At 37.9% G+C, this 22482-nt stretch overlaps 1 long non-coding RNA gene across 2 annotated transcripts; it reads right to left on the reverse strand.

Annotated features, from left to right (window-relative positions):
- Nucleotides 1-300: 300 nt before the first annotated feature.
- Nucleotides 301-7893, reverse strand: LOC310922436. 2 transcript variants are annotated; one of them, XR_014592429.1, is made up of 5 exons: nt 7729-7893; nt 6949-7167; nt 5033-5113; nt 3745-3886; nt 301-2084 (listed from the first exon to the last, which is right to left on the reverse strand). It is a non-coding gene; the product is annotated as an uncharacterized lncRNA (long non-coding RNA). The 2 variants fall into 2 exon arrangements; XR_014592430.1 differs by having other exon boundaries at nt 3730-3886.
- Nucleotides 7894-22482: the final 14589 nt, after the last annotated feature.

Consider the following 22482-nt stretch of genomic DNA (forward strand, 5'->3'; position numbering starts at 1 on the left):
ATGAAACAGGAAGTAATAGTGGAATTCTCAAGAAACTGCTGTGCTCCTGAGACATTTTCAGAATAAAATTTCAGACTCAAAAGATTCTATTAGCTGAGGCAAATGCTGAATAAATATCCTTTGTATGTTTATCAATATTTATCTGAACCAGAAGCATATGAAAGTTCCCTCATCACTTAGCTAACCTTTATGGCATATGAAATCAGCATCCTTTTCACAAGCCAGAGAAAGACATCACTCAAAACCCCTTGCTGTATTTAATTTTATTATTGAATAAAATAAACAGATTAATAGGGCATGATAGAAAAGACATGTTTATGCGAGAAGAAAATGTATACAGTGATATTTCCAGAAGAATATTCAAATAGATATTATATGTATAAGTAAGTATAGGAACCAATCATTTGATTTTTTTTTCTTATCACCACCATAATAAAAAAGAAAATCCTATTCGGGTCCCAACAGAGCTGCTGTTTTGAAAACAGAAAACCAGCTTGCTACAATGAAGTGATTTAGGCTAATAAATAGCAACTCCCACACTCAAACATCAGCTTTCAAAGTCACCAGCTCCCCAGCAATACTGGCAAAATTACTTAGCTGCTTTGCCTTTATGCTTTGGGACAGTTCAGGACAAAAATAGTTTGGAGACTATTTATCTCCATTTTGATTTCTGCACAACATTTCTGTAGTGGCTACAATGAGACTGTGGCAATAAATTCCTTCATCTTTATGTTAACAGGGGAGCTTCAACCAAAAAAATCCCTGAATCCTCCATCTGCATTTACAGCCTTGTAGAAAGTCATTTAGCAGAGAACAAAGATGCCCTGTGAAAGAGAATCTGGAATGAGGGGTGAGTGCTCCATGCCAAAAGCCAGCAGGGTATTTCCCTCTTCTACTAGGTCAACACCAAACTTGTGTGGATATCAGGGGGAAAGAGTCCCTGTGGGTGTTGAGAAATCTGTGGCATGTTATGACTACTCACAGGGTCCCCATGGACTTCTAAAGAAGCAGGACAGCACGGGCATATCTGCTCCCTCCTATACACTCAGTGTATTTCATTTGTACTGCTAATGAGAGAACCATGTGTTTTGTGCAGGCTTGTTTTGCAAAGTGCTTCTTTGATTCAATTTCTATGTGTTCCTGAAAAGATTAATCATAAATTTAAATGCCTGTGAGCCTGGAGTTAGGGAAAGGAGTGTAATTGATGTTCCGGACAAAGTGAAATCTCAAACCTGATGCATTTAACAGGAAGTGTTTATTCTGTAAACAGGGAACAATAATAAACTCTACATGTGCCCTAGATTCCTTGAACCCTTGCTGTGTCTTTTTCCAGGCTAAAATCCTTAAACCATCTGAATACAGCATATGAAAAACCAGCATAATATCTGTGTGAGTTTCTAGAAAAATTAATTTAATCAAAGATGTTAACAGATCTTTGCTTTAACTATTTCTCCATGATGGACTTGGTGAAGCCTTAGCAATTCACTGATGAACTAATAATTACCACAATTGTAAGAAAATAAAACAATTAAGAAGTTAATATCCTTGGAAAAATTTCCCCAGCATGTAGCTATTACCAATAACTATAATATATTAATACCAGTATTACATAACCTGAGTATCTTACCCACCATTTTGACTGGAATGGAGCTCTGATCTGAGTGCAGCCAACAGGGAAGCCAATTCTTCACTTCTGCTTCTGTCTGAAGAAGTTTGTTTAGAAAGAAGGTCACTCTGAGTTCATTTTATCCTTTTTATTGTGCCAACAGCTATCTCCCAAATCCACAAGGCCAAGGCCTGTGCACGGAAGTGTTGCTGCCATCATTGCAAAGGGCCAATGCTGACAGAGGAATGTTTTGTTGATCCAAGCACAGATTTCCTTTGGACAGCGGATATTTTTTCTCTGCAGCTTCCCTGCCCAGGGGGCTTAGCAAGCCACAGATTATGAAATTCTTTGAATATAAAGGACAAAACACCATATTTAAATGTCAGGAATAAGAAACACAAGAACATGTATTCTTCCTCTCAATTTCCACTTTCTGTGTGCTCAACTTGCAAGTCGTTTGGTCTGGTACCACAGCCCACTAAAAAAAAAGAAATGAACATACTCTTAAAAAAAATAGAGAAGAAAGAATACCCCAATAATTGCTTTCTATTCTGTGTCATGTTTTAATTAAAGATAGCAGCACCACAATCTACGATATATCTGGAAATTATTAGAAACCTTTTCCAGAGGCAAAAAGGATCAATACCTCTTTGTCTCAGTGGCATAAAATATCTCCGTGTTACTTCTTTCCTGCTGGCAAGAGAGAAAGTGGAAAACTCTAAGATGGGAATAACAGCAGCACCAAAGGGGAGAGCCATGTCCCAGGTCAAATGAGCATGCTTTTTCTTTTATGTTTATTTTTAAAAATAAGCAGAGTGGTTTGCATTATGTGACTCCATCTCTGCCATAAGTTTTGCTCCCTTTGTGTCAGGGGCAGCAGAGAGCGTATGGAGCTACTGAGTCAAGACCCTGAAGAAGGGGAATGTGGCTGAGGGTGAGATGAGTGGCTTGAGAGTCGAGTCTTGTCTTCCCTCCTGCCTTCACCATGGATCTGTTTAATCATCACTGTGAGCTGTGTGATGATGCTCCATTTCCTTGGAGCCAAGAAGGTGCATGCCTTATGCCCTACACAACAACAATTTTGTCCTCCAGAGAGAAGTTTCTTTTGACTATTCTTGCCTTCACAAACTGACTTTGGCTTTCATGTTGTCACTTTGTGAAGGACAGCCTGAAAATGGTGGCACTCACAGCTGTTTGTGCCTCACATGACAGTTTGCAGCCATGGTCACTCTGTGTCTCACAACCCAAATGTGCTACACTTTTGGGGTACTTTCTGGTTCATCTTGTTTTCTCCACTTCTCAGGGGAGAAGAGCAGGAACATTTTGGCTAACACTGCAAATAAACTAGCTAATAGAGCCTGATGTTTTAATCCTTATATTACAAAAAATCAGAGGTGAAGAGCTCAGATGTCCATCCACATTATAGAAATCTGGTGTTACGGGGCGTTAAACCAGGCCATAGCTTCCCCATGTATAAGTGAGACAATGGGACAACAATTAATTATAACATACCTAATCATCTTTTGGTCACCTTCTTTTTTATATGAGAGTGTTTAACCTGCCCGGAGAAGAGAACCCACATCAATACACAGTCAAAGGAAAACATTAACCCCATATTTTCTACTGCCCCTTTCATTTTTCTTTAAACTTCTTGTCTCTGTTTAGGCTGCAAGGCAAAAGGAAATGGGAATGAACTTGCTGCACTCCCTGGCATTGCTCACAAGAAAAGGTGGGTATTTCTGAACAGAAAAAGAATTGAAAATATTTTGTTTCAAAAGTCATTAACTTCCATACAGTCCCAACAAATTCATAGGTGAATGCTTTAATAGCACCAGATCATTCATTTCTTCACAGACTTTAAGAGTAAATGGGACATTTTGTATGTCATACCTGGTGTTCTATATAAAATGATTTGCCTTCCTTCACATTTGTCCAACTCTCCTTCAACTGGAGCGTATATTTCTGGAGAAATGAAAAAGCAGACCCCCAAATTCTTGACTTCAAGACTGCTCAGATGATACTACTGAACCATTTCTATTATTAATTAATATTTCAGTAAAAATTGTAATGCTGAAATCTTTTGAAAATATTTATCAACAAAGAAATTCACCAAAGAAGCTGACCTTTCAGTCACTCACCCTTCCCTCTGAATCACTACTGGGCCTCAGGGTTTTAGGAAATTTCTCCCCCAGCCTCATCTTTCTCCAGAGAATTTCCCATCCCCTTTCATCCGTGGGGTGTGATAGGATAATAACAGCAATCCAGTCCTTATGTCTGTATCTGCAGATGAAGAGTGCTTTATAAGTGTAAAGTGTTATTATTATTGTAAGGAAATAATAATACTAATAAAACAAAATGAATCGAAGTCTTGTCTTCAGACGGTTATTTTAGCAATCCAGAAATCTAAAGCCCATGAAATAGACAATTAAGAGGGGTTAGATACTTAATATCAGTCGTTGTGTTTGGGTAGAATTTTGCAATAATGCAGCTGCTATAATAATACGGATTTTTATTTCTCCTTCCAGAAAGGAAGCGGTTGTGTTTTCGGAGAAGCCTGAAAGTCCTGCTGCGAAATACAGAACTTTGAGTGCCTGCCTGTGAGCTTGAACAGCCTCTCCTCTCCTGTTCCAACAGCTCCATCTTTGGGAGAGAGGAGGGGAAGCGTTCTTTTCCTTTAGCTTGCTTTTCAAACAAAAGAAATCTTTGAAATCTTGTTTTGCCCTGGAATATAATTTTTTCCTTCCCCTCTTTTCCCCATGCCTCTCCCCACATCACTCTTCCTCAGCTGGGGAATTAAAAACCTCAAAACAAATCTCCCCTTTCTCTCATTTCTGTCATAACTAAGGGCCAGAGACTCATTTAATTAGTCTCTCTTGTGTAGCTTACAGCCCTGTTCAAGGCAAACATTTACCCCTGGGTTTCAGTGCTGCTGCTCAGCCACTGAATTTTCCTTTTTAATATTTTTTGTCAGGAAAATGTGGTATCATGTTAATGGCTATTGGGGATCCTACAGCTAAATCATAATCATAATTGTCCACACTAATCATAATTGTCTTGCTGTTGCAGTGTGCATCCCTCCCTCCTGTCAGCTCACAGTCTCATCCTGCTCCCTTGGACTATGTGCTCATGTTGGGTGTGTGCTCTCACAGGCAGGGTTGACATTTCAGTCATTTTTGTCTGTGGAGTATCTGGGCTCAGGAGACTTGAAGACCTTGTAGGAGGGGTCACTCCCTCTGTCTTCTCAAAATCCTCATCCCAGAAAGCTGCCATGAGGAAAGCCACTTTTATGTATTTAGAAGGGCTCACTTCTCCCTTTTAAAATGAGGCTAGCTGAGGAACAGGAGCTAGAGATCCAGATTAAGAGCTTCTCTTATCCACAGGCTGCTTTTAATTGCTGAGTTACATTCAGGGCTACTTTTTTCTTACCTCCTGAATCTTCCATGCCCTTCCTTGCAGCGGCCCATCTCCAGTCAAAGGGATTACATCCCTCCTTCATGTGTCATAAACCTGAGGGTTAGGACATATTCAGGACAACAGGGACTAGAGAGTGAGAAACTTATGCATTACACAGACCCAGAAGATGTTTTCTCTGTCCTAGAGGAAGTGTCTCATCATTAGATGAGTTTTCAAGAGGCGGTCCGTCATGTACATCTATCTCTGTCCTGGCAGCAGTGATGATGAAAGGGAGCCTCCTGACACCACAGTTTTTGGGCTAATATGGTCAGCATGTGTCTGCCAACCAGATGACACTCTTCAAGTGACATAAATATCCTGAGTGCTTTAGGTCCTGATTAGGTAAATACATGCATTAAGTACCAAAGTTATTTAGAACTAGAGGCCTGCAAGAAAGTGCTGCAAATACTACAGTGAAAGAGAAAAAAAAAAAAAAAAAAAAAAAAAAAAAAAAAAAAAAAAAAGAGATAGTTAGGTATGTTCATTAATTAATCACTAGAAGGGTATGGGTAAAAGTGCAGGTAAATCTAGAACTGTCAAGCCTGGACTTTTTTCCTCCTAAAATCAGAGAGGACAAGAGAAAGAAGGGAAATTTTATTCTCAGCAAGTACACAACGGCATGGATAGAGGTCACAGAGGGAGCCAGTGTAAATGCATCAGGAACAAGACAGAACGCAAGTTAAAAGCAGAGAAGACAGAAAAGTCATGGAAGAAGATAGAGTCCATAATACTCTTGGAACAAGACTAGAAAGGGTTCAGTAAGATGCATCATGAGAGAAAGTAAAATCAGAACTCTCAGAGGCAAGATCATAAACTATGTGAAAAGCTAGCAAAGAAATAAAGAAAATAGGCACTTGAGTAATTGAACACAATCCCAGAAATCTGGCACTGGCATTCCTTTTCTAGCTTTTGGCTGCTCAGTATACGTAGGGTGACATTTAACTCTGTGTCTTAACCAGGCCAGAGAACTTTCTGTTAATTTAATGATGTGATTAATTGAATTTCATTGTTAAGAAAATATTTCTGGTGTTCTTAAACTAAGTAATTTGGGTGCCCCCATCATGATCTAACCTGAAACGAGAAGTCTTTAAACCCAGATTTCGTAAAGGCCAAAGTAGTGACTTCAGTGATTTTTTGGTGTAATGAAAATAATTTATATACAGAGTTCAATTCACCACATGGGTTTTTGTTCAGAGATCCTGGCTTTAATGTCACTGGAACAGAAATACATGTCCTATCCCCACAGCTCTGCTGCATCCTAAGCACTCCAGCTTCTCCAAATTCATGATGATAAAACCTCTACTGTTCTGTAATGTACTTCTGACACACATTCTCATTTTCACTCTCATCTGCAATCCTCAGCATTGGCTGGGATTTGAAGAATAAATATAAAAACAGCTGTGTGGAAAGATGATGTTTTCTTATAGCATTTTAGACACAATTTAAAACAAAACTTACCAGAGATCTCCTGAGACAGCGTATTCTTAAGAGAATTAATTGATAAAATTAATTCACAGGTTTATCTTCTTTCATAGTATTGTATAAAGTAATAGGTTTCTTTTTACCTTAGCTGCTGGGATTGCAGTAAGATTTCAGCTCAGAAACCAGGAAATTTGGGCTCACTTCTAGCTGTGGAGTCAAGCTGACCAGTAAATCTTACCACCATAACACCACAACTACTCATACATAATCCTGCCTTGCAGAGAGCTCTTGAACTCCTCAAGAGCTACATCTAAACCCATAAATATTACACATTTAAATATCATGCTATAGAGACATGCACACGTATTCATGGTTCATTGCACCTCTTATTGGAAAGCTTCAGCACAAATCCACGGATCTGACAAAAACTCCAAACAGAATAAAACGAAAGAACAGAAAAAAAAAACCTTCTTAAAACTTTGTCCTGGGCCAGCAGGAAGCCCCACATGTGAGGTTTCAGCAAAATCTGTCTTCTGTACACCTCTACTTCCGTTACTAGTGAGTTGAGCAGCAGCCAGGGCAGGTTATCCTGCTTGCTTGCACAGCTTCCTCCTCCCCTCAAGTATTTTTTGCTCACCAGTCCCCTCTTGGAAGCACACAAGCACGTGTAATGCTCAGCACATAACCTAGAACATGACAGACATGAGTTTTAGGCAACACTCTGTAAGAAAACATTCTGCCTGACCGTAGAGAGGAAAGGGCCATACTGGATGTTTCTGGTACACCTAGGGATCCTCTTCAGCAGTTGAGACACTGAGCTAGCTTTGTCTTTTCTTAAGGAAAAAGAGTAAAACAGATGAAAGTCAAGTTTTTTGTCCAGTAACTTGATAATCTGATCACTCCTCTGATCCATAGGAAACCCAAGAATCCTTCTCCAAGGATCCTCTCTTTTGTTTGTCATTCCTTCTAGACATGGAGCTAAAATTTAATCTGAAATTATACTTGTCAAACTTCAGTTTCTTCTGCACAATGGTAAGCAAAACCAGTCTTGTACATATTTGTAAAGAGTTTTAAGAGTTTTAATACATAGATATGAGTTTTGCTCTACAAATTTATATATATATATTTTTCAGCTGAATCCTTTTCCTCCAAGTAAATTCTATCGTGTAAGATTTAGTTCCTGTAAAGCACACATTCCCTTCCCTTTCAGAGGCCTTTTTAGAACTGTAAATATAAAATATGCTTACCTGAATATTATTTGCATCCATCATTTCCTCATTCTCCACAATGTCCCTGAGAGAAAAGGAGAAAATATAAACTCTGGTCTTGTCATGTGGCTGTCCTCATTTCAGCCACTGTTTTCAGAGTCAATATGAGATATAGTTGAAGAAGTGCTATCAAAGTACTGCTTTGCTGAGAGGTTTAAGATTACCAAGAATGGTAATTTTTAAGTTAGTTGTTAACTTTGCACTCTATTAGTTCAGAAGAGATCCTGTTAGTGTTTATCATGTTACGTCTGAAGAGAGGCAGCAGCTGGCTGAGATGCAGAACATTTTTAAATGCCTGAAAAGAGTTTGTTTTTTTATTTATTATTTACAACTATGGGATCATACAGTGAATATGAGGAACTCTTTAGTTTTCACCTATGCATGGCACTGTGATGTGAATGCCAGATCTGCTGCCGCTGTGCAAATCACTCTGCTTTTTCCATTTATCAATTTTCATCCCAGTTAGACCCTTGAAGGATGGCCAGCACCCATAAATATTTATTTATAATATCTTTCTATCTTTAAATATTATGACTAAATATAACAAATATATTTCTAAATTAATAATTTCTTAAATCAAACAAACAAGCAAAACTCTATGAGCTAGAAAGAGTTTCCATTTGATTACACTTTCTATCTTGTGTTTTTTTCAACAAAATGAATTTTTATCATACTTAACACATTCTCATGGAAATGAATTCCAGATATCAATGTTCCATAGTGGAAAAACATGCCCTTTTGTAATATTTGAAATGAGTCTTGAAATGGCTTGTCTTCACCTGTCCTGCATCTAAACAAGTTCCACATTAAAGATGCTCTGCCTTTGCATATGTCCCTGGTGTATTTTTTAAATACTTGTCAGTGGCACCCTTTATACCTTCTAGAGATACAATTACACCTGGACTTCCACCTTAATGCCTCTAAAATGCTTCTTCCAAGAGGTGACTAAGAGTTTAAGAACATTAAAGGCTGGGAAAGTGTCATAAGCAAAACAATTTGATCAGATATATGAGGGCCTCCTGGTATTCATATTACTGATTCAGACTGAGGGTGAGAAGGGAGAAGGGAAGTTTCTAATTTTTGGATAAACTGTTTGGTTTATGACTGATATTCCCCTGGTAGATATCTGACTCTGGCACAAGTTTAATGATCCAAGTCAAGCCAAGGACATGAACTAGTCTGCAGAGAAATCCAGTCCTGCCCTCTCTGCTACCTGTTATCTACTTCACCCTGCTTTTTATGTCCTCCTTTGCTGCACAGTGAAAATTCAAATAGGTTTACATGTATATAGCTTATTATTAGGGGCCTCAGTTGAAAGTATAGACACCCCTCAGAGGTACCTTAGGCTGGAAAATGAAACAAGGAGAACAAAAGAGAGAAAAAATTAACCCTCTCTCCCAAGTGCAGGTGGAAAGTAAAATGTTGAGCTACCTTAACAAGCCTTCAAGCTTTCTCTTCAGGGCATCCTTTGCATGGCAGCAGGTGGTGACAATGATCGAGTTGAAAATGACCTGACCAAAAAAAAGTTTTCTTGCTGTTATCTTCTTAGAAAAAAAACATACAATTATACTTCTCATTAGGACTTGCTCAGATCTTCCCATTGGTAGTTACTGTTTATGTCAGTGCCGGTGCTGGTTGGAGCATGCCTGATTAGGTGCAGGTGTTGCTCACTAATTGGCCATTAAGTTTTGGTGTGTATATTCTTGATAACATTTTCTGGATTTTAAAATTAGTATCATTCATTTTCTCCTAAGCTGTGTTTGTTCTAATGTGAAATGGCAAACTAAAACCCACAGGGTGACGAGTGGATGTATCTATACACAGGCAAAGATGAAATGTGAAGAGAGGGAGGAAGAACAAACCTATTTAAACATCACAAAAAGAAGGTTTTGAACAGAAACTTGGCATTGGATTCTGTTCAGAATCTCACAGTGGAAGGCACAAAAGAACACATGGGGTACCACAGTTATGGCAACAAGGCAGAAGCCTTGGGTAGTTTGATAAAAGGCTACTGCATAGCGAGTGAAAAATGGGTACAGGAGGAAGGTCCAGAATATTTTCTCATGCCAAGAGGTAGTGTGGAGAGACACAAATATGAGAAGGATGAGGGCTCTGAGCGAAATGAGGCAGTGACCATGGCATGATTTAGATGCTGGGCAGTGTGAAAGGTATAAGTGTCCTTCATTTTCCTAAAGGAAAAGATATAAAAGAGAAGGGAATATTTAATATTATAGATATTAAGGCCACTCTTTCTGAACTCAGTAAGTTTAGTGGAAGCAGACATCATCCACAAAATTTCAATAGGTTATTGAAGAGCGTGCAATACGTACGGTTTCAAAAGGATTGAATTATTTCTCTGTCTCTACTCATTATAACAATAGTAACTAAACTTCTAAATTTGACACTGAAATTAAATGTTCAAATTTATTTGGGGTAGTTCCAGGCATTTTGAAACAGAACCTGCATGGAAATAAAGGGCTTATGCACAAGAAAATCACACTCTAGCCTGTTAGACCAGGAGATGTGAGCTAAAACCTCTCATATTTAATGTATGAAAAATATGCAGAACAGAACTTCCACCTCCTCTACAGACCCTTTCATTTGTTTGGTGGATTCTAGAGAAGGACTCTGTAGTTAAGGCAAATCTTTTACAAAACTCTTATCTGATTTTTCCCCATTTTTCAAAATTTTCCTTTGGCATATATTCTCCTTACCATTGATAATTTAAACCCAAAACACATATGGAAAGCAATATTCTTTTCTTTATTGTTACTCATATACTTATAAGTTAAAAAGAAGACTTTTTCATAGGATTGAATTCAGTATGAATCACAGAATACCCTTATAAGAATGGACATCTTGTAAAGTACAGTATTTTAGCACTGACCTTTCTTTTACCTTCCTCTCATGATTCCTCTTTCTGCAAACCAAGTTTAATCCCTTTTGACTTTTTTTTTTCTCTATTTTTTAGTCTTATTCCTCATCTCTTTCTCCTTCTACATCCTCTTCACAGATATCTTTGACAGTTTCAAGGGGGATCATCAGAACTACAGTATAAATGTCCAGAACCAACCAGGAAGTTCAGCATAAGTCATTTTTATTCTCCCTTTTCGCTGTCCTAACTTGAAGGAAAGTTTCTTCAATGTGTGCTCAGAACGAAGTACTATCTTAATAGCCAAGAAAGACTTGTGTTGTACAGAAGTATGAATTACAGGGCTGTGTTCTGCCACCAGTCTTCTTAGTGCTACAGTGTTCACAGTCACCTGCTGTTTGAGAATAGAGCTATATAACACAGTTATCCTTCAAAGTGCTGGTTGATATTATGAGGAAAAATCTGCAACCCAAAAGTTATGGAATACGTTGAGATGTGCAGGAGATCCTGGAAAAGCAGCATCCCTCTTTTAGTGAGTTTTCTTTCAGTGTGAGGCTCATTAAGGCTGCTGGTCCCCTTGACATTTTGATTTCCCTGATCAGGGAATTGGTGGTCAGCACTCCAAAGATCTGTCAGTGGGTTATGCCATCTCTGCTCTTCTCCAAAAGCATAAGAAAGCCAGTTGGGAAGAGTAGGAGCAGGCACTGATCTCTTCTCTGTGGTGACCAGAGACAGACAGGACCTGAGAGAGTGGCCCAAAGTAGTGTCAGGGGAGGTTTAGGTTGAATATTTGTAAAAGGGTCTTCCCCCAGATGGTGGCTGGGCAGTAGAACAGCTCCCCAGAGCAATGGTCACAGTACCAAGCCTGGCAGAGTTCCAGGAGCATTTGGACAATTCTGCCAGGGACATGTTTTTATTCTTGGAGTGTCCTGTGAAGTACTAGGAATTGGACTCAATGATCCTGAGGAGGCCGTTCCAGTCCAGCATATTCTGTGATTCTGTGATGTTTGGACTTCTCAGGTCTCAATATACTATGTCTAGGTGGTATCGCCTTTTTTTAAAAATTTATTTTTCCCTCAACTCAAATGATATTCTGTGGATTAAATTCACTTACTAAAACACATTTAGATATTCATCTAACACATTTCTCTGCCGACTCATAATGCATGCAAGCCTCCTTTCCCTTCTCTCTCACATTGCCGTGTTTGCTGTGGCACACTGTGAGCAAAGTGTTATCTCTCCAATTTGATAGTGCTGTCCACATTGTACCCTAGATGTCCATTGCAGGATCAGGGCCTGAATTAGTTTCTTTCTCAGTTTGTATCTGTACACTTTTGCACAGCTTTGGGGAGCACTGTGGGGCCATTTGTGAAATGACAGTGCTTTCTCTCAATGAGATCATTATCAGCAGAAGGCATTCCAATGTGCAAATTACAGTACTGCTTATAGGGAATTTGCTCTGTTTAAAACAAAAGAGCTCTACAAAAGGAAGGTCTCACTGCACTTTTGTCTGATTTGGGGCTACAAAGCTAACTTCCGTGCTGTGCAGAAATGCACAAGGAGGGTTAAGTCAGTTTTACAAGAGCATCAGTTGGGTGAAAATGCATTTGACCTTCACAGGGTTCTTGAGTCATTCTTCAGCTTGAGTGGCTGAGTGAAGAGTGTGTCATTCTGTCATATAAAAAAAAAGAGAGAGAGAGAGAGAAAAAAAATTCAAAAATCGATCCTGTCTAGTCCTGAAAGCCTTAGATTTCATTGGTATCTAACTGACATAAATAATATTTGCTTGGGTTTTCATTGCTATTTTTATTTAAATGTTCTTGGGTATGCCAGCTAGAAGCAAGGTCCATTTTTATAGCACAGTGAATTCCCACAGTTCTGGTAAATATAATCAGATAAGGGGAAGTTGAACTTAAACCTTCTGTTGTGGTCAATAAAAGTAAACTTCATAACCCAAGACTGTATCTTTATTTATAATTGCTAATTATAAAAATCTATTCAAGGACACTCTAAAAACAGGATTATATATCCATCTAATGAAAACTCCAAAAAATATAAGAACACAGAGACAGAAAAAGGAGACAGTCAGTGAAAACTAAGAAAGAAAAAGAAAGAATACAAAGTGATGTATTTTCTTGAGCTTTTTACAAAATAAAGTATTCCTCAAATAGATTCCCATTGTCCTTAGTGTTTCATTATCTTTGTAGCAGTGATCTCATATTTATGTAGAAGTTTGTTGACCAAGTGGATCTAGGTGCAACTGTACAGTTGATGACTGGAAGCGTAAACTGCAAAGAAAAACATGTAGGAAGAAAATTATGTGTTCCCTGCATTTAGGGTTCAAATTCAATAACCTATGCTAACCTTTCAATAATCTGCTAACCTTTTAGGAGATTTTCTCTAGCAAGTCATGAAGAGAGTGCAGATTTGGCTGAATGATAGACAATCAAAATAAATTCCTAATCTGGCATGAGATAAAATCCCTGAGAGAGCAGTTCAGGTGAGAAACTGAATATTTGTATAATGAGTCAGCCTGTAGATTAAATTGTATAAGTATCTTCAAGAGATCAGCATCCAAACTGAGACATCAGAGATAGATACTTTAAACCAGTCACATGAATAACTCCCACTTCCTTCTTAAGTTTCTGTTTTATTTTGCATATTTTCTATATAACTATGAGGAAGGAAAAATTCCATGTGTTCAGCCTGCATCAACTCCAGCACTAGGCATAAGCATGTCACAATGAAAGAAGCAGTTCTTGTCTTTGTGTTTTCTGCATTGTGACCTTTGCCCACTTCTAAACTTCTAAAATATCAATGTGTATGTTTGCGAGGGATGTGGCTTCACAGCAGAGCACAGGTTATCAGCAATACTGTAACCAGCAGGACCTGGGCAATGATCACCTCTTTGTGTTGGGCATTGGGTGAGACTGTAACTTGAATCATGGGTAATAGAGGAGCTGGAGCTTGTCCAGAAAAGGAAAAGGAGCTGAGGAAGAATCTGGAGCATCAGGAAGACCTGAGGGAGCTGGGAAAGGGGCTCAGCCTGGAGAAAGGGAGGCTCAGGGGGAATCTTCTGGATCTGCACAACTCCCTGATAGGAGGGGACAGCTGGGGGGGTCAGGCTCTGCTCCCAAGGAACAGGGACAGGAGGAGAGGAAATGGCCTCAAATTGCACCAGAGGATCTAGATTAGATAATAGGAGAAATTTATCCACTGTAAGGGCTGACAAAGCATAACAGTCTGCCAGGGGCAGTGTTGTGTGCTCCCATCACTGGAGGAATTTGAAAGTCATGTGGACGTGGCACTTGGGGACATGGTTTAGTGGTAAGCTTAACAGTGCTGGATTAACAGTTGGACTTGATCCCAGAGATCTTTTCTAAACAATTCAGTGATTTTAATCTAAATATCTGCATTCTAAAGATGCAAAGAAATTTATTTGATCACTAACAAAGGCCTTCTAAAGAAGCACGAGTGTGAACAGCCTTTCTTATATGCATACAAAAATAAGATCATCTTTCACCAAGAAGAAGGAGTAATATCAATTGGAAATAGTTCAGATAGTCTAAATGTAATTAAAAAAAAAAAAAAAAAAAAAAAAAAAAAAAAAAAAAAAAAAAGTATTTTGTCCCTGTGCCACAAGTCAGTATGTACAGACCATTTTCCCTTTTTATTCTTAGAACCACTGGGTCATAGAATGGTTTGGGTTGGAAGGGATATTTACAGATCAACTAATTCCAAAACCTGTGCTGTGGACAGGGAATTCTGCCCTCCATGTCTTGACCATGCACCCAGGCTTCCCTTCACAGCCTTGCTCAGCTCCAAGAGGGCCCTTAGAGGTGAATAATAACAGCTGGAGGTGTAATGACCACAATCTGCATCACTTGCTGATAAGACACAGGTCAGTGATGTGACCCATCTGAGTTTAAGGTATGCTTTGGGTCACATTTTCAAAGATTTACAAGTTTTTCTAAATGTGTAGAGGGAGTCTTGTCTTCTCTGACAGCTGTGATGTAGGGCCGCAAACTGAAAGAACTTCCTGTTTGCACCACTGCTGTGCAGTGAACACTTATATAAAAGTGTCCCTTTATATCAGCCCTCAGTAAAGTAATGTCCCTAAAAGAACTGAAAGCCACAACATATTATGTACCCTCTGTAATTACTCAGTACTATTTTGACATCAAAGGAACCAATGCACTGTATTTGTGATCTTCCTTTCTAAATTCACACCTTAATGATTTTTAGGGCAGTCAGACTGAAACACCATAATATTTTTAAAAAAAAATAAAAGAAGAGGAAGGAATTCAGATAATGGAAGAACAAAGAGAATCGCTACATAAAACCAGAATCACTCATATTGTGCTTAAGATCACTGTTAAAATGTTGGTTTTTTTCTCTTTTTAATGAATGAGAGTTTAAAGAACAATTTTCAGAAAGAAGAAAAGAAGAAAGGATGCAAAATATATTTAAGATCTCCTTGAAGACATCCAGAGTTAATAATGATATACACTGCACAAAGAACAACTGTGAGATGGGTGCAAAATGCTGCAAACCCAGCTAATTAAAAATGAGGTTATTAGTTTTTAGTTACACTGCAGTTAGAGATAATGTTATAGAGAGCCTGAAAGCACATTTTAAATTGTAGTAGGAATTGCATTTTATGTGGCATTTTATTTTATTTTAAGGGGTGCTTCTGTTTAGAGAGAGGAAGATTTCAATTATGAGTTAAAATGGACTCACTGTGGCTTTTCTGTATCTTTATGGGGAGGGGGATAAGAAGGATACAAACTTTCTTCCAAACTTGGCATTTCACCAGCAACAGCACTAAAAATTTGTGCCTCACCATAAAAGACAGCTAGCTGCCTAGATTTCCAAGATATGTGGGAATGCCCGGCATCTATGGATTTTGTTTTCCGGGGTGATCAATAGAAATTATTCATTTGTTCTGAAAGTTTAGCTCCAAATATCATTGTCAGTGTGATTCTGATTCTTTTCCAGCAGATTTATTGCTGGACTTCAAAGCAACTCATGTCCTACACACAGAGAAAAAAAAATAAAAGAAAAAAATGTGCCTCTTTAAAAGCATTTCTTTCACACATTAATGTTTTTAGAAATACAACTGTTGTTTAAATAGATAGTTAATATTTAAATAGATGCTGAGACTTTTGAACATGTTCATCATATAAACTGATCTATGAGTGTCTATATCTAAAGCCCATTGCAGAGTGAGTTTTTGGGACTGTGTCTAAGAATCACGAGTGGAATTGTCCAGCCACTCAGGTCACTGATGGAATCATAGAATCATAAAACAATTTGAAAATGAAGGGGCCTCTAAAAGCCATCAACTCCAAGCCTCCTTCAATTAGAAGGGATACCTTCAACTAGATCATGTTGAAATCTTTCTCATTTTTTCTGCAGTTACTCTAAGCATTTTGTTATTTTGTACACCAGTTATCCTATATTACCTATAATACCATGAGACAACATAAATAATTTTTTTGTAATGTACTTCAAAACATCTTCAGTTGAAACAGTACTCACTAGCTGAAGAAAAAGGCCTCTAGAGCGACAAAAATATTTGAAAAAATTAATCAAAAAGAAAATAAAATTAAGAACTTACGACTAAATTAAAATTATTCAAAAGAACAAAACCCCAAAATTTGCAATTTCTTTCTCCCCATTCATCTATCTATTTATTCATCTACATCTGGATTGAACTACCTATAATATGGTATTTTGTCTGCTCGTATAGCAAGTCCAAAATTAAAATACACTCTAATGTAAAGAATAATCTAGTTAATCCAAAATTTTGTCTTTGATATATGAAAGCAAAGGTAAAGTAGCTTTGCCTGTGTGTAAAATCAGGTCAAGGGAATCTTAATACCTATTTTAGCTATATATAAAGAGTCATGAATGCTCAGCTGCCTTTGACTTGGTTTTTTTAGCTGTATAAACCTAAAGCTTTGTTTACAGAGAAGCATGTAAGAGACACATGAAGGATAATTTTCCTATCACCTGGAGCTGTCAGTCAAGAGAGTGAGTACAGTCTTCAGGCTAATCTGAGGATAAAGCCAGAGAGATACTCCTTGGAGTGTAACACAATAAGACCTGCTTCTTCTTTTGGTTTTTGACCAAATTAAGAACAGAACAGTCCAAAGGATTTAATGATGTACTTGTATGTCTAAGCCAATCAGTGCCAGAAAATATTTCTGTGCTCTGGAATACAATTGCCCATAAAGTTAAATTGTTAAACTTGTCCCTACCAGAGTTTTGGCATCTGGTAGCCAGTATTCCCCCAGACATTTTCTGGGAAGAATTCAGGAGAAAATGTGGGCCAAGGATGACTCTCAGTAGGCATTTTGGATGTGGCCACCCAGAACAACTTCCCAGTAAGGAGCTGGACTGATCCATGCCAGCCGGCTTCTGCATCCAAACCCAGTTCTGGGCATGTATAATTTACTAGTAGAGATGTGGTTTTGTTTTCACATTTTCTATTATATAACATCATAGAACACAACACTGAGTTGTAGAACCCTAGAATGGTTTGAGTTGGAAGAGATCTTAAATTTCATCTTCTTCCACCATCCCACCATGGCCAGAGATAGCTTTCCTAGACCAGGTTACTCAGCCTGTCCTGAACATTTATGGGCGTAGGGCAGCCACAACTTTTTTTTTGAAAACCTGCTCAAATGTTTCTCTATTCTCCAAGTATATTTTTCCCATATATCTTACTCTAAACCTATACTTTTTCACTTTGAAATTTTATTCAATCACCCCATTATCCATGGAAGATTTCTGGTGGTTTTGCCTGACTTTCTCTTCATTGGGATATGTCACTGTTATGCTTCAAGGAGGCTGTCCTTAATATTTAACCAGCTTTCTTGGGTCACTTTTGCCTCCAGGACTATTTCCCACAGCACTCTACCCTCTCTCCTTGAAGAGACCAAAGTCTCCTTTCCATAAGCCCAGGGGCAGGAAAAGTGTTCCTGTTGCTTCACATTCCCCACCATCCCCTGCTTGGTGTCGAGCACAAGGTCCAGCACAGCAACCCTCCTCATTGTCATTGCTCTATCACTTTGAGAAGGAAGTTGTCATCAGCACATTACAGAAACCTCCTGGGTTGGCCCTGCTCTGCTGTTTTGTCCCTCCAATCGACATCGAGGTGGTTGATGTTAACACTATATTAAAAATTATATTGAAATGTGAATGAAGTGCTAAATTAAACCAAGAAAACTGCCTCCAGAATCTTCTTGGTAACAGATTTGAAGGGAAAACATTACTTACTTGTATCTGTTTTGGCTTGGGAAGTATTTCAAAATTAAGAATTTAACTGTGAATTACAAAATGCAGCTCCATCCCAGTTGTAATTAGTAGAGACTCGGTGAGTTTAAGAAAAAAAATTGCAGCAACTGTCAGTTGCTCCAGCACACAACACACTCACATGTGCATACACACTTAATTCAATGAAAATAAACAATGCCTGATGCTTTGAAAAGGTCACTTAGTCTTTCTGGTGCAAACACTTTGCTCCCTTTGTGACCAGTTTCACAAAGAGCACTCTTTCTAACTCCAGCCATTTAAAAAGCCAACCTTTATGCTTTAGATTCCCCTCATCTCTATTGACATACTTTCTTACACTGAGGGCTTTGCTCCAGAGGAAAACCTCTCCTTCTCCCTCCCACCCACCATGCTAACCTTGACACAAAACATAAAAACCTTCATAAAAACCTTCATCTACAGTTCAACATTTCAAATGGGAATTTCTAAGCATCCAGCTGAGGGAAGAAAAAAAATAAAAAATTTGGGTGAGGATGTTGAGGGAGGATGGAAAAACATCCTCGTTCCTCTAAGCAGAGACAAGCAAACAGAAAATTTTGTCAGCCCTGAGGCCCAGGGAAGAGAATCCAGCTTCTTCCAAGCATCAGTCCCCTGTGAAAGACGGACTGTAGAACAGACTGCCATGCTGAGTTTGCATGTTCCTGGGTAGCCACACCACAACCTAGGAATCATGTCAAAGTAAAAGAACCTCAGACACTGATAAAAGACCCAGCAGGTTCAACTCTGTGTGACTGTCAGGATAATACTGAGATGAAACATATCTCACTGGGGTGGTAGGAGCAGTCTGAGCATGCAGCCAGGATGTAGTCCATATCTTTTCATTCTAACCTGGACGGTGACTGTTCCTTAGAACTGTAAAGGTGGTTGGCTTTTAGCTTACAGGACTTGGGAGGAGAAGCAAAGTGATCAGGATCTAACACTTTAAAACCACATTCCAGATATTTTACTGCAAATATGGTGTGCTTTCCCTCTGTTGACTTATCAGTGGCAAGGGATCAACCCAACTGCTTGTGTTGAGGAGAAATAACACCACTTGGGTTTAGTCAAATTAAAGGGAAAAGTCAGTCCAATAATGTGGTGTAATTTCTGTGGGAAAATATGATCCATATTTGTCTGACTAATATAGATATCTGCATGGATATCCCTATCAGTCCCCAGTTCTCCCTTTAGAGTCAACAGAAAGAAAGCAACAGTTTTTGTGACACTCTGTCAAAAGCTGCCCAGAAAAGAGATTTCCAGATTTCTTCTTCCTGTCCTCTGACTCTGAGAGGAGTCCCAGCTGACTGCAGATTTCCACTTTGCTAGACCTTGCCAGCCTAGTATGGTGGGGTGAGTCTCATCCCCATGCTTCTGAAGGTTATTTCTTAAATTACTCTGGAGTATATTATCAAGTGATCATCACACACAACTGTTACGAGTTTTAAATCAGGACAAGATTTCCTGAAAAGTGCTGAAAAAACCCTCTATATTCTTTCCCACAATCCATTACAAGCAAAGGAAGAAGCTGACTGAATGCACACTTAGTACCTCTTTAGAGATCTTTGCCTTTTATTATATTAAGACAACAGGATAAATCTCAAGATTTGTTCTGCAGAAAGGGAATTCCTGTCTTTTAGAGAATCTCTAGATGGGTTATTTCAGCACAAGGTCTTTTTTCTAAAAGCTGCTCAGAAAATACTCCACAACAGCAATTTTCTACATTAAGAATACACCTTTTATTTAACTTCACAAAATAAACGTGTAGTGAAAATTTTACGTCGTTATTGTTGTAATGTTTTATTTTACCTAATGTTTTCTTTGAAATTGAGCACTTCTTTTTATCAAGTTAATTTTTTACAACACAGCTTTTGCCTTATTTAACTAATGAAGTTAACCATATAACAAGAAAATATGACTTCTTGTGATGAAAATTATCTCATACAGAAAATATTTTGCCACAAATATCTATTGAAATGGCTGCAAATATAAACACACACACACACAAAAATCCAATACCATCCTCGAAAAATGGATACGACTTCAAAACATAGTTACCTTTTTTTCCAGAGATGATTTTTTTCCACAACCTTCTTTGTCTTTTTGTTTTAGTTTCACAATGAAATGAGGAAGAAGGAATTACAAAATAAATTAAGAGAGGTGTTTTACACATGAAACCTCATAAGCCTCACCTATATAGTTTTCTTCACTACATTAGTTTATACAAAAATGAACTTTAAAGTATCTTCTGAAGGCTTCTGAAGAGAATAATATCACCAGCAGGATATGCAGTTTTCTTTGTTGGGGAAAAAGAAAAGCCGGTCCTTCAGAAGACTTATCCTAACACATTGCAGTGTAAATTACCTGAGAAACATAATGAAAGTACTTGTTTCTTCTTTTTGCGTCTGAAAAAGTCTTGCAAAGTCTTGTTGGCACATTTTCCAAAGTGAAAACACACACTTAGTTGTCAAGAAAAGATTTGGACCATACTCACCCATTCCAGTGTCATATGTTTGTCTCCTGATTTCTTTCTGGGAAACACATCTAATAGGAATAAAAAAAAAAAAAAAAAAGCAAATATCTTTTCCAGTCTGATTATTTATGCTGAGATCTTGGGAAGCGCCTAAGTTTCAGACCCTCTTTTCCTAAGCATTGTCTTTCAGCAGTGTGACGTTTTGGGAGTGCAGAGTTTCTGCCTCAGATCAATGAAGGAAAAGGGAACATCTCCCACCTTTGTGGAGTTATCACAGCCACAACGTCCTTTGAAACCAACCTGTTCATTGCAAGTCTCCTGTTCAAGCACTGACTTATCCCAAACCTGCTTAGCTGATTAAATCTGACAACATCACAGCTTGAGTTGGCCCAACCTATTTAGCTTATGAGATCTGACAGGATCACAGCTGGAAGTCCCCCAGGAGATCTGATGGGATCACAGCTTGAGCCTTAGCCATAGAAACAGCATATATACATTGATCCAAAGCTTGCATAAATCTTAAAACACATCCTAAAATGAAGTCTTCTTCTCAGCTAAGAAAAGCAAACAATACCAAATATAAACTTTTATAACAATATATTATTCTTTCCTTTTATTTGCTTTTTTAGTCTCAGTATGCACTTCATAAGACATAAAAATCAACCTGCAAACAGATTAAAGAATTCTCATGAGGAATACTACCCAAGCCACCAAACTTAATGGCATGAAGATGCTTGAAGTTTGCTAGCAGTCTATCCAGCTGTCAGAATTTCTTTGTCTTTTAGTAGATCCATTTGTTGGGTGTGAGATCAAACCATCCCTTTGCCAGAACAAAATATAAATTTCACCTCTGCTTAATCCTGGTAAGAGTATCAAAAGTGACTACAACTTTTTTCGTCATAACAGTGATTCTCTCTGGTTTTTAATTGGTATAATTGTATGTGCATAATGTTTTATTGGATGCCAAGAAAGAGCAATGAAATATAACCAACATATTTACCTTTCTTTCTTTTGCCTTCCATATGCCAACTTTGTGGTCATAACTTTGGTTTGCTTCTCAGAACATGATTGTGAGGGTCTGAAAGATGAGTTTTTGAATGTGAATATCATGAAACTCCAAATTGATATTTTAGAGGCAATAAACACAGCTTTTCCCCTTTTATGTTTCTGACATTAGAAAACAAGTTGACAAGAGATCTGAATATTTAAGTGTTTCGCTAAGAATCTAGGAAGTTTCAATTGGAAAAAAATCTTTAAAAAAAAATAGAAATTAACAAGCAAAACAAAAATCAAAAACTAACAAAAAAACTAAGAAGGCAAATCTCTTAATATAACCAAGTACAAGTTAAGGTACTTTTAAATGTGAGACACAATTGTAATAAAGACACTCAAATAATGACTGATGAGTAGAGTGGATGTATTAAGATTGTAGACATTCACTCTATTGATTTTGGCTTCCTCTTCCTCATTGCATTACTTTATTTCATTGCAAGACTGCCTAAAATCCTTTATCAAAGAGCAGATCTGTTGCAGGATAAACCACATAAAATGAGCCAGCAGAATGCACCTAGCTCAGAGACAAAACATCTCATTTGCTCTCTATTTTGGCTAAATAAATTCAGAAAGGTCCTTTTTAGCCAAGGCATCAGATGAATTTTCTTGACTTTATTAAACCTTCAGATTATGTTATTTCATTAGTTGATAATAGCAATTCACAATGCTTACTTGAAGGATTTAAATTAAAAGTGTAATACTTTTGGACACCTGAGTCACATGGAAAACATGACATGGAGAAATGCTGAGTAGCTCATTGATAGCAACCTAGGTAACATCTTCAGAATGGATTGCTTTCTGCTGTAGACTAAAATACCTCCTCAGCACTTGAAACTCAGCTAAAGTTCATGGAAATCAGGTCATAAGGACTTTCCTTGTCCATCTATCTAAAGCAGTGTTCTTCAACATTTTCAGGTTATTGACCCGCCTTATCAAGTAAAAATTTTCTCTGACCCTCTTACATTAACTATGAAAATAAGTGTACATAATGTATTTATGATAACAATGATATGCCTGTATA

The sequence above is a fragment of the Zosterops lateralis genome (genome assembly GCF_965231275.1).
Source record: "Zosterops lateralis genome assembly, chromosome: Z".
Lineage (NCBI taxonomy): Eukaryota > Metazoa > Chordata > Aves > Passeriformes > Zosteropidae > Zosterops > Zosterops lateralis.